Source organism: Pelophylax lessonae (genome assembly GCF_965119305.1).
Source record: "Pelophylax lessonae genome assembly, chromosome: 6".
In the NCBI taxonomy this organism is placed as follows: Eukaryota; Metazoa; Chordata; class Amphibia; order Anura; family Ranidae; genus Pelophylax; species Pelophylax lessonae.
Window position 1 is genome coordinate 12462860 of NC_138773.1, and position 12084 is coordinate 12474943.

Below are 12084 nucleotides of genomic sequence, written 5' to 3' on the forward strand. Positions count from 1 at the left end.
ATTGAATAGGTCTTCATTATTGTCTGCATCCCGGAGATCAGGGAATTCAGATTTTGCAAAATGATCCTTTTTCACAGAGTTTTCCATACAACACAGAATAATCAAAAGTATCATATGCAAACATTGGAATATACTCAAAAACTACCGTGTTCTGGGTCCTGTCCTCCCAGAAAGAGCATTGGTTACATTTAGGGGTGCCCCATCTCTGAAGGGCCAACTAGCCCCTAATGTATTAGACCCTCCAGTTAAGCCCACTTTTTTTCACAATTTAGTCGTTTTTTTTTTCCATGCAGGAGGTGCAATGTTTGCAAATTGAATTGTGACTAGTGTTGAGCGAACACGGACTGTATTATTCGTGTTCGTACCGAATAATTGGATTTTTTTTACCCGAACACGGACACTTTACTGTATATTCGGGTAAAAATCCATGTTCGGTCGTTTTATTTCCGGGTTTTGCATGCTTTGGCGCTCTTTTCATGGCGGGCTTTCAACAGCCAATCAACAAGCGTTTAACTGGTGTGCCTTAAGCCATCCAAGTCATGCCTGCAAATGTATCAGTAGCTGTGATTGGCCGTCTGAAGCATGTGACCAAGTCTTTATAAGTTCGAGGCAGCGCCGCAGCGGCGTCATTCTGCTGCTTAGATCAGGGACAGAGCACACATCAACGTGCTGGCTGCTGATTAGGGAAAGACAGACAGGAAATTTGTGTCCGGATAGAATTGAGGGACAGGTCGGAGTGTTTTAGGCAGGGCGAATTGTAGGCATTTTAGGGATAGAGTCTGCTGAATTTTAGGGAAAGGGTGTTCTACAAACTACAATCGATATTGCTGTGTGGGGTGGGGTCTGCACTTAGTCCTGATCTACGATCTCTTCTCAATCCTGTTAGGGATAGAGTCTGCTGAATTTTAGGGAAAGTGTGTTCTACAAACTACAATCGATATTGCTGTGTGGTGTGGGATAGGAGATAGGCAGGTGTCAGTGATCCACATCCATTTTTCTGTGTGTGGGCTGCAGTGAACACAATCTTTTTGGGGTGCAGTGAACACAATATTTTTGGGGTGCAGTGAACGAAATCCTTTTGGGGTGCAGTGAACACAATCTTTGTGTGGTGCAGTGAACACAATCTTTTTGGGGTGCAGTGAACAAAATCCTTTTAGGGTGCAGTGAACACAATCTTTGTGGGGTGCAGTGAACACAATCTTTTTGGGGTGCAGTGAACAAAATCCTTTTGGGGTGCAGTGAACACAATCTTTGTGGGGTACAGTGAACACAATCTTTGTGGGGTACAGTGAACACAATCTTTGTGGGGTGCAGTGAACAAAATCCTTTTGGGGTGCAGTGAACACAATCTTTGTGGGGTGCAGTGAACAATCTTTGTGGGGTGCAGTGAACAATCTTTGTGGGGTACAGTGAACACAATCTTTGTGGGGTGCAGTGAACAAAATCCTTTTGGGGTGCAGTGAACACAATCTTTGTGGGGTGCAGTGAACACAATCTTTTTGGGGTGCAGTGAACACAATCTTTTTGTGGTGCAGTGAACAAAATCCTTTTGGGGTGCAGTGAACACAATCTTTGTGGGGTGCAGTGAACAAAATCATTTTGGGGTGCAGTGAACACAATCTTTGTGGGGTGCAGTGAACACAATCTTTTTGGGGTGCAGTGAACAAAATCCTTTGTGGGGTGCAGTGAACACAATCTTTGTGGGGTGCAGTGAACAATCTTTGTGGGGTGCAGTGAACACAATCTTTGTGGGGTGCAGTGAACAAAATCCTTTTAGGGTGCAGTGAACACAATCTTTGTGGGGTGCAGTGAACACAATCTTTGTGGGGTGCAGTGAACAAAATCATTTTGGGGTGCAGTGAACACAATCTTTGTGGGGTGCAGTGAACAAAATCCTTTTGGGGTGCAGTGAACACAATCTTTGTGGGGTGCAGTGAACACAATCTTTGTGGGGTACAGTGAACAAAATCCTTTTGGGGTGCAGTGAATACAATCTTTGTGGGGTGCAGTGAACACAATCTTTTTGGGGTGCAGTGAACAAAATCCTTTTGGGGTGCAGTGAACACAATCTTTGTGGGGTACAGTGAACACAATCTTTGTGGGGTGCAGTGAACACAATCTTTGTGGGGTGCAGTGAACAAAATCCTTTTGGGGTGCAGTGAACACAATCTTTGTGGGGTGCAGTGAACACAATCTTTGTATGGTGCAGTGAACACAATCTTTGTGGGGTACAGTGAACACAATCTTTGTGGGGTGCAGTGAACAAAATCCTTTTGGGGTGCAGTGAACACAATCTTTGTGGGGTGCAGTGAACACAATCTTTTTGGGGTGCAGTGAACAAAATCCTTTTTGGGTGCAGTGAACACAATCTTTGTGGGGTACAGTGAACACAATCTTTTTGGGGTGCAGTGAACAAAATCCTTTTGGGGTGCAGTGAACACAATCTTTGTGGGGTACAGTGAACACAATCTCATACTTCTGAAGATTTGAGGGTGCTGCCTGTTCCATACTCCTCCTACTCCTCATCCATCCTTTTAGGGGTAGAAACAATAGTAATTGGGGCCTAGTGTGGTGGTGTACGTGTGAGATACATACACTTTTTTTTAATCAAATTTTCTATTCCGCTATTTAATTAAAACCTTTGGGGAACAATTAAATTGCGTGATAGTCTGTGTCGGTACGTGTGAGATCCACCTTTCCAAGTTTTTGGGGTTCATCTCATACTTCTGAAGATTTGAGGGTGCTGCCTGTTCCATACTCCTCCTACTCCTCATCCATCCTTTTAGGGGTACAAACAATAGTAATTGGGGCCTAGTGTGCTTCTGTACGTGTGAGATACATACACTTTTTTTGATCATATTTCCTATTCCGCTATTCAATAAAAACCTTTGGGGATCAATTAAATTGCGGGATAGTCTGTGTCGGTACGTGTGAGATCCACCTTTCCAAGTTTTTGGGGTTCATCTCATACTTCTGAAGATTTGAGGGTGCTGCCTGTTCCATACTCCCCCTACTCCTCATCCATCCTTTTAGGGGTACAAACAATAGTAATTGGGGCCTAGTGTGGTTGCTACCTCGTCCTCCTCCTCAGGGCCAGATTAACGTAGGGGCTATTGGAGCTGCAGCTCCAGGCCCCTACCTTTTATATAGGCCCCGGGTTGGCCATATTCACTGTTACCGCTCTTCTGTCACTTGTAAACACAGAAGTCTGGCTTCTATGCTCGCTTCCCCAGGCAGCTCCTCAGAACCTCCCCACACAGCACGAAGGCCGGACAAGGAGGGACAGTTGCCGATGCATGGATGTGTTTATGGGCTTCAGAGACAGCATCCCATGTTGAATTAGGCATGCATGGCTGCACCCTTCCTCCTCTGGGTGCATGCCAAGGCACGGCCCTTAAGGCCCTTCAAAATCCTCAGCACCAAGCCCATGATGCTCTTAATCCCTCCCTGGTCCTGCTCCACTGCCGCTTCCACCTACACCGCCCATAGGCCCATGTGCACCCCAAAGTTGAAATACACATGCATGTGTTTGCCTACATGTACATGGCCCCGATACATTACTCTCCCTGCTGGCAAAGAGAAATAGAGCAGAGCAGGTCCGAGGGAGATCTTTCCCATTTCCTCACTGGCAAACAGAGTGATAATGCTATGTGCCCTAGGTGATTAGGGTGTGCCCAGGCACACCCGGCACACCCTGTGCGCACGCCTATGACACCGCCACATCCACCACCACCTCAACCTCCCTCCTACTCCATATGGGCCTCGTCCTTCAGAGATGAAGAACATTGTTTTATTTTTCTGTTTTTTTTTTTGTTGTTTTAAGTTATTTCCCTATCCACATTTGTTTGCAGAGCACTTGCCATGCTCTTAATTACGTTTTGCTGCCATTTGCAGCACTCTAGCCCTTTCCTTTGGTGTTTTAGAGCCATTTTAGTGCCTGAAAGTTCGGGTCCCCATTGACTTCAATGGGGTTCGGTGTCCGGGAAAAGTTCGGTAAAAGTCCGGGACACGGACCCGGACTTTTTTTTAAAGTTCGGCCGAACCCGTCGAACACGGATATCTAGGTGTCCGCTCAACCCTAATTGTGACCGTTGGAGGAAATGTTTGATGTTCCAGTCCACGGTCACTAATTCTATTTACCACATTACGTTTTTTGCTACAAGTACAACTGCACATATTGTGTACTTGATAACATGTCCATGCAAAAAAACAATATGTTGGACGTACTATTAGATCGTTTTCAGTCAGGGTGAATGAACACATTGCTAATATCACCCTGGGCTGAACAAATCATAGTGTCCCTAAGCATTATTCTATCCCCTATAATTAAGATCCAAAAGGCACTTTATTTCAAGTAATTGACAGATTTGTGGCCCACTGGATTTTACTAATATATTTTTATATATTCATTTATTTTTATTGATTTTTATATACAATTAAGGGTTCTCCCCTATTGAAATATATGTATTTTCATGTCGCTTTTTATTGTTTCACTATTAGACAGGCAAGATATGGAATAGTTCTTATTCATGTTTGACTACAGTACACCAAAACACCACTGTCTACAGTACACCCAAATACCACCGTCTACAGTACACCCAAATACCACCGTCTACAGTACACCCAAATGTCTCAGTCTACAGTATACCCAAATACAGCCGTCTACAGTACACCCAAACATCACCATCTACAGTACACCCAAACACTATCGTCTACAGTACACCCAAACACCACAGTCTACAGTACACACAAAAATCACCGTCAACAGTACACCCAAACACAACAGTCTACAGTACACCAACACGCCACCGTCTACAGTACACCTAAACACCGATATCTACAGTACACCAAAACGCCACCGTCTACAGTACACCCAAACGCCACCGTCTACAGTACACCTAAACACCGACATCTACAGTACACCCAAATGCCACAGTCTACAGTGCACCCAAATGCCACAGTCTACAGTTCACCCAAACACCACCATCTACAGTAACCCAAACACAGTCTACACTACACCCAAACACCACCATCTACAGTACACCTAGACGCCACCGTCTACAGTACACCAAAACAATATAGTCCACAGTACTCTCAAACACCATAGTGTACAGTACACTCAAACACCACAGTCTACAGTACACCCAAACACCACCGTCTACAGTACACCCAAACACAACTGTCTACAGTACACCCAAACACCACAGTCTACAGTACACCCAAACAATATAGTCTGCAGTACACCCAAACACCACTGTTCACAGTACACCCAAGCACCACGTCTACAGTACACTCAAACACCACTTTTTACAGTACACCCAAACACCACATCTACAGTACACCCAAACGCCACCGTCTACAGTACACCCAAACTGCACAGTCTACAGTACACACCTAAACTGCACAGTCTACAGTACGCCCAAACAATATAGTCTGCAGTACACCCAAACACCAACGTCTACAGTACACCCAAATACCCCCGTCTACAGTACACCCAAACACCACAGTCTACAGTATACTCAAACATCACTATCTACAGTACACCCAAGCACCATTGTCTACAGTACACCTAAACACCACAGTCTACAGTACACCCAAACGCCACTGTCTACACTATACCCAAACACCACCGTCTACAGTACACCCAAACACTGCCGTCTACAGTACACCCAAACACCACAGTCTACAGTACACCCAAACACTGCCGTCTACAGTACACCCAAACACCACAGTCTACAGTTCACCCAAACACCGACATCTACAGTACACCCAATCACCATGGTCTACATTACGCCCAAACACGATCTACAGTACACTCAAACACCACAGTCCAGAGAAACACCCAAACTGCACAGTCTACAGTACACCCAAACACCACCATCTACAGTATACCTAAGCACCACTCCTCCATACAGCTCTTGTAATTCTGTAACTTAAAAAGGAGGATAAGCTTTGCAGCTATAAGGAGGCATGAGCAGAGCATGTTTGCCATATCTTTCAGGCTATGGGTGTGTTATGCAGCCTGAGCATGTGGAGGAGGTGGTGATGTGGCTAACTAAGCCTTCATCGTCCTCCTCCTTTGTCACCCAGGTACAGACTAGCTTGCTTTCCACCACAGCTGCCAATGCACCCTATTCTGCCTTCTCATCTACAGATACTCCTGCCATTGCCCTGCAAACTGTAAATGAGAAAATTGCTGAATTATATGAGCCATTTGCTGCAGGAGGATGCACGGCAATTAATGGGATCTGAGGTTAAAGCTGTATTAAACCCAATTCCAAAATTGTAATTTATTGCAGCTTACCTATCCTTGGGTTGTGATGGCTGCATTGGATTTGTTCTAGGTTTTTCCCCTCAGTTTTCACCTAATGATTTGACCAGTAGCACACCTTCTGTATTAGAGTGCCTACACTCAGGATGAATGAGAAACCTTTGGACTATTGTAAATCGGAGGGAAGGGGAGTGTTAGATAAACTAGCAGATTTAGATTTGCTAACAACCTGAAACGAAACTCCAACTCATACTTTATAATCAGTTACAGCAAACAGGTTATTTTTTTCCCTTTTGGGATAAAGGTTTTTCATTAATAAAAGCTGGCCATTGTTTGTCCCATTCCTCTAATTCCTACATTTGAAGGACAGCTTGTTCTGACTTACCAGCTGGATTACCAGGTAAAAATAAAGAAAAGAAAGCCTAAAAAAAAGAAAATGAATGCACCCAAAACATCTAAGGATTGGGAGGCTGCGTTATAATAAGTAATTGCTTTTGGGTTTATTACCGCTTTAAGGAGGAGAGTAACAGGAGCCTAAATGGCGGGAACACCAGGCGTGGAAAATCAGTTTGCAGTGATGTTCCCACAGCTGTCCTCCTCCTCTGGGATAGTGACAGAATATCCTTGGATTCGTTCATGGAAGAGCTTAACTGAAACTCTTTGGGCATAATATTACAACATGAGGCCAGCAACCAGAGTATTAACTTCCTGGATCTTAAGATAGAGATCAAGGAAGGTTCCATTATTACCAGTACCTATTTCAAAAGTACTGATCGTAATGGCTTTATTAAACAGAGTAGTTGCCATCACCCCTCCTGGCTAGGTTCGGTCCCCAAGAGCCAGTTTTTAAGGCTACGCCAAAACTGTACTGAAAGGGAGGACTATTTGATACAAGCACATATGTTGAAGAACAGATTGGGGGATAAGGGTATAATGCATCCACCTTGGACACTATTATCCATGATATTGGCCAACGTGATAGATCATCTCTGTTGGAGGTTAAGGAAAAGTGTCATGGGTCTGCTACCTAAGGGGTTAACTTAGTGTAGAGTCTGCAGCCTAATTGCAGTGATTGGCAACAGGCTGCTCTATTTAAACTCTGCAGCAGCATTTTGTCCTTGCTGTCTGATCCGCAGCTTCCTGTGACCCCTGCTCCTGTTTACCTGCTTCTGTGATTGATCTCCTGTATGACCCGGCTTGACTTTGGACTTCCCTTGCTTTCTGCCTGCACCTGACCTCGGCTCCCCTCTGACCTTGTACCTGCATGCTCCTTTGGATTCCACGCTGCCCGCCTGTTGTTGACCCGGCCTGTGAACTGATCCGTTTACCTGTGAACCCTCAGAGTGAGTGTGGACTCGGATGTTCCGTCCTTCTGCCTGCCTGCTGTTGGGATCCTCCTACCTGCTGGTTGTCTCCTCTTAAAGCATCTGGGACCTTGGAGCTACCCGTCCAACAGCTGACCCGCCAGGCCCTCATACCATTCTGCTCTCCCGTGCCACCTGTCTGCTCTACCAGGGGCCGCGAGTCAGATACGTAAGGGAGGCCTTCCTCTGCACTATCGGGCTCATCAGTCAGGTACGTGAGAAGTTGACAGTATCAGACAGCCATGTCTGAGCCCGAGCGAGGAACCTCCCCCATGGAAGAACTATGCCGACATCTGGCGGGTCTGACACAAGCTGTTAAGGATTTACAAGAGGGATATACTCGGCTGGAAGAACGAGTTCAAATTCTGTCATCTCCGGCCAACACTACAGGTGCTACCTCATCCGCACCTGCGGTAGTGATGTTACCACCAGAACCAAGGGTACCCACACCCGAAAGATTTGCGGGTGAACGTAGCAAATACAGAGCCTTTCATAATGCTTGCGAACTCTATTTTGCCCTGCAACCCCGCACCTTTTCTTTGGAAGCAACCAAAGTGGGCTTCGTTATCTCCCTGCTGACCGGAGAACCCCAAGCTTGGGCACATCGCCTTCTGAAACAAAAGGCCGAATCGCTAAGCAACCTCACCACGTTCTTTGTAGCGATGTCCCAACTTTTTGAGGACCCCCAGCAGACTGCGACCGCTGAGGCCGCAATACATGCACTTCAACAAGGTCGCAGAGCCGCCGAAGACTACGTGGCTGAGTTCAGGCGTTGGAGTTCTGATACCAATTGGAACAATGCGGCCCTTCGTTACCAATTTCGGATGGGACTATCTGAGCCTTTAAAAGATGAACTGGCACGAGTTGGGATACCCCAATCCCTGGACGCACTTATTAACTTGTCAATTCAGATTGACCGACGTCTAAGGGAACGTCGCTCCGAAAGATCCTCAGGCCAATATCGGCCAACTTGGATGCTACCTAAAGTTCCCAGTTTCTCCAGCCAGACTCCTTCTGCTCCAGTCGCTCTGGGCCCGGACACCTCCGAACCCATGCAGTTGGGATTGCTTCGTCCCTCTCTCACCATGGAGGAACGACAGCGCAGACGAATCAATAACCTCTGTATGTACTGTGGGGAACCCGGGCATTATGTGAGGTCCTGCCCTGCAAAGATGCGTAAGTGCCTTTCAATCTCCTCAGTGCATGTTCCTGTTTCACCTAACCAAGCCTCTCATCTTACTCTCCCCATTATGTTACAGCTCCCAGGAAGGAGTATCCAGGTATCCGTCATAATTGATTCCGGAGCCTGCAGCTGCTTCATATACTTGACGTTTGCAGCCAAACACCTCATTCCACTTCAGCCAAAGGCCCGGGGACTAGCTGTACATCTTGCTGATGGCTCTGTCATTAAATCCGGTCCAGTCACACAAGAGACGGTCCCTTTGCTTACTATCATTGCTTCCCATCACCAAGAGTTTTTACGCCTGGATGCCATTTCATCACCTCTGTTCCCCATCATCCTAGGTATGCCCTGGGTACAGGCCCATAACCCCCAAATCAACTGGGCCACTGGAGAAATCACATTTCCTTCAAGCTATTGCCAGCAACATTGCCTGCAAGAACCTTCAGTCAACCCCTCAGCCTTACTCTGCCTTGACTCAGACCTTGAATTACAAAAATCTATCCCAGTGGCATACCACGATTTTCTGGACGTATTCAGTAAGAAGGGTGCAGAGACTCTCCCTCCTCATAGGTCCTATGACTGCCCTATTGAACTGTTACCAGGGGCTGAGGTCCCTTTCGGAAGGATTTACCCTTTAACTGAGCTTGAATTGGGCACGCTAAAGGACTATATTGATGACAACCTAAAAAAAGGGTTTATTCGCCCATCTACCTCTCCGGCTGGTGCAGGCATCTTCTTCGTTGAAAAGAAGGACCATTCACTGCGACCCTGCATAGACTACAGAGAATTGAACAAGATAACTGTAAAGAACCGTTATCCTCTGCCTCTTGTGCCCGAACTGTTTCAAAGACTGGGAGCTGCAGTCATCTTCACTAAACTGGATCTGCGGGGAGCATACAATCTAATCCGTATTCGAGAAGGAGACGAATGGAAAACGGCATTTCGTACTCGATTCGGGCACTTTGAGTACCTAGTCATGCCGTTTGGGTTATGCAATGCACCGGCCACCTTTCAGCACTTTGTCAATGACATTTTCCGTGACTATCTGGACTTGTACGTCATCGTGTACCTGGATGACATCCTGATTTTCTCCTCCTCTGTTGATGACCACCGTAGACATGTCCGAAATGTGCTAACCCGACTACGGCAACATGGCCTCTACGCCAAACCGGAGAAGTGCGACTTTGAACTTCAGTGTATTCAGTTACTAGGTCTGATCATCTCTGTTGAAGGCATTAAGATGGACCCTCAGAAAGTCACCGCCATCTTAGATTGGCCAGCTCCTATGGACAGAAAGGGGGTTCAACGCTTCATCGGGTTTGCCAACTTTTACCGGAAGTTTATTAGGGGGTTCTCTGCTATTATAGCCCCCATTACCGAGCTAACTAAGCAAGGAACCCGATTCCTCTGGTCTCCCAAAGCACAATCTGCTTTTGAAGCCCTCAAGAAGCTGTTCACGTCAGCACCCATCTTGAAGCACCCTGACCCTGCCTTACCGTTTGTTCTTGAAGTTGATGCCTCGGAAGTTGCAGTGGGGGCTGTGCTGTCTCAACGGCAAGGAGCTAAAGCCCTACTTTACCCGGTTGCTTTCTTTTCCCGCAAATTATCAATAGCAGAAAGAAATTATGATGTGGGAGACCGCGAGCTTTTGGCCATCAAGGCCGCATTGGAAGAATGGCGTTACTTACTTGAAGGTGCAGCACATCCCATTCTTATCTATACAGACCACAAGAATCTAGAATATCTGGGAACGGCTAAGAGATTAAAACCTCGGCAGGCAAGGTGGGCACTTTTTTTCTCTAGATTATCATTCCATATAACGTACAGGCCAGGGTCAAAGAATACAAAACCTGATGCACTTTCACGTATGTTCAACGACCCTGAAAGGTCCACACTCCCAGACACCATCCTTCCCTCAGGAAACTTTCTTGTATTACAGGAGAATCTCCGATCCCGACTCAAACAGGCTTCTGCTGCAGTGTTAATTTCGTCGACTAAAACCGACTAAAACGTTTTCATCGACTAACACAATTCAGATGACTAAAATACGACTAAAACTAAAATGGCATTTTAGTCTTAAGACTAAAATACGACTAAAACTAAAATGGCATTTTAGTCAAAAGACTATAACTAAAACTAAATCGAAATTTTCTGCCAAAAATTAACACTGGTGCATGCTCAAAGCATAAATAATAACATATTAGATTTTTCACTCCAGGACCAGCAGTAGTATATAATGAGTTTGGAAATTGTAGAGAAATGCTTAAATAATGCATTACAAATTACAATTGAACTACACCCATTCAATTATAGATGACTAAAATGAGTTTTAGTCGACTAAAATGTAGGGCGTTTTAGTCGACTAAAATATACTGGAGTTTTAGTTGACTAAATACGACTAAAACTAAAACACTTGCAGAAGACTAAAATAGGACTAAAACTAAAATGCCATTTTAGTCCTAAGACTAAGACTAAAACTAAATTGAAATTTGCTGCCAAAATTAACACTGTTCTGCTGAGATTGCTTCGTCCTCTGAAACCAGCTTACAGGCACAGGATGGCCTATTGTGGCATGAAGGTAAAATTGTTGTACCTAAGGACTTAAGAATGACGGTGTTAGAGCTCTGTCATGACCACAAGCTGGCCGGACACTTCGGTGCCCTGAAGACGGCCGAACTGGTACAACGCACGTTCTGGTGGCCTCAGGTGGTAGGCGACTGTAAGAGCTATGTGGAGTCTTGTACTACTTGCTCCCGAAGCAAGAACAGCAGGGTAAAGGCCTGGGGTTTACTGAAGCCATTGCCCGTTCCAGAGAGACCCTGGAAAATGATCTCAATGGACTTCATTGTGGAACTCCCCCCGGCAGAGGGTTTTTCTACCATCTTCGTGGTGGTGGACAGACTGTCCAAAATGGCCCATTTTTTGCCCATGAAAGGTACACCCTCGGCTGTGGAAACTGCAAAAAATTTCGTCAAAGAAATTGTAAGGCTCCATGGTGTTCCAGCCAACATCGTGTCCGACCGGGGTGTCCAGTTCACCTCCAGGTTCTGGAAAGCTCTGTGTGGTTCTCTAGAGATTGAATTGGCTTTTTCCTCCGCATACCACCCACAGACGAACGGACAAACAGAAAGAACCAATCAGACTCTGGAGCAGTACCTCCGTTGCTTCTCTTCCTTCTCCCAAGATGACTGGGTCTCTTTACTCCCCATTGCCGAGTTTGCTTATAATAACTCTTTCCATTCTGCCATCAAACAAACTCCGTTTTT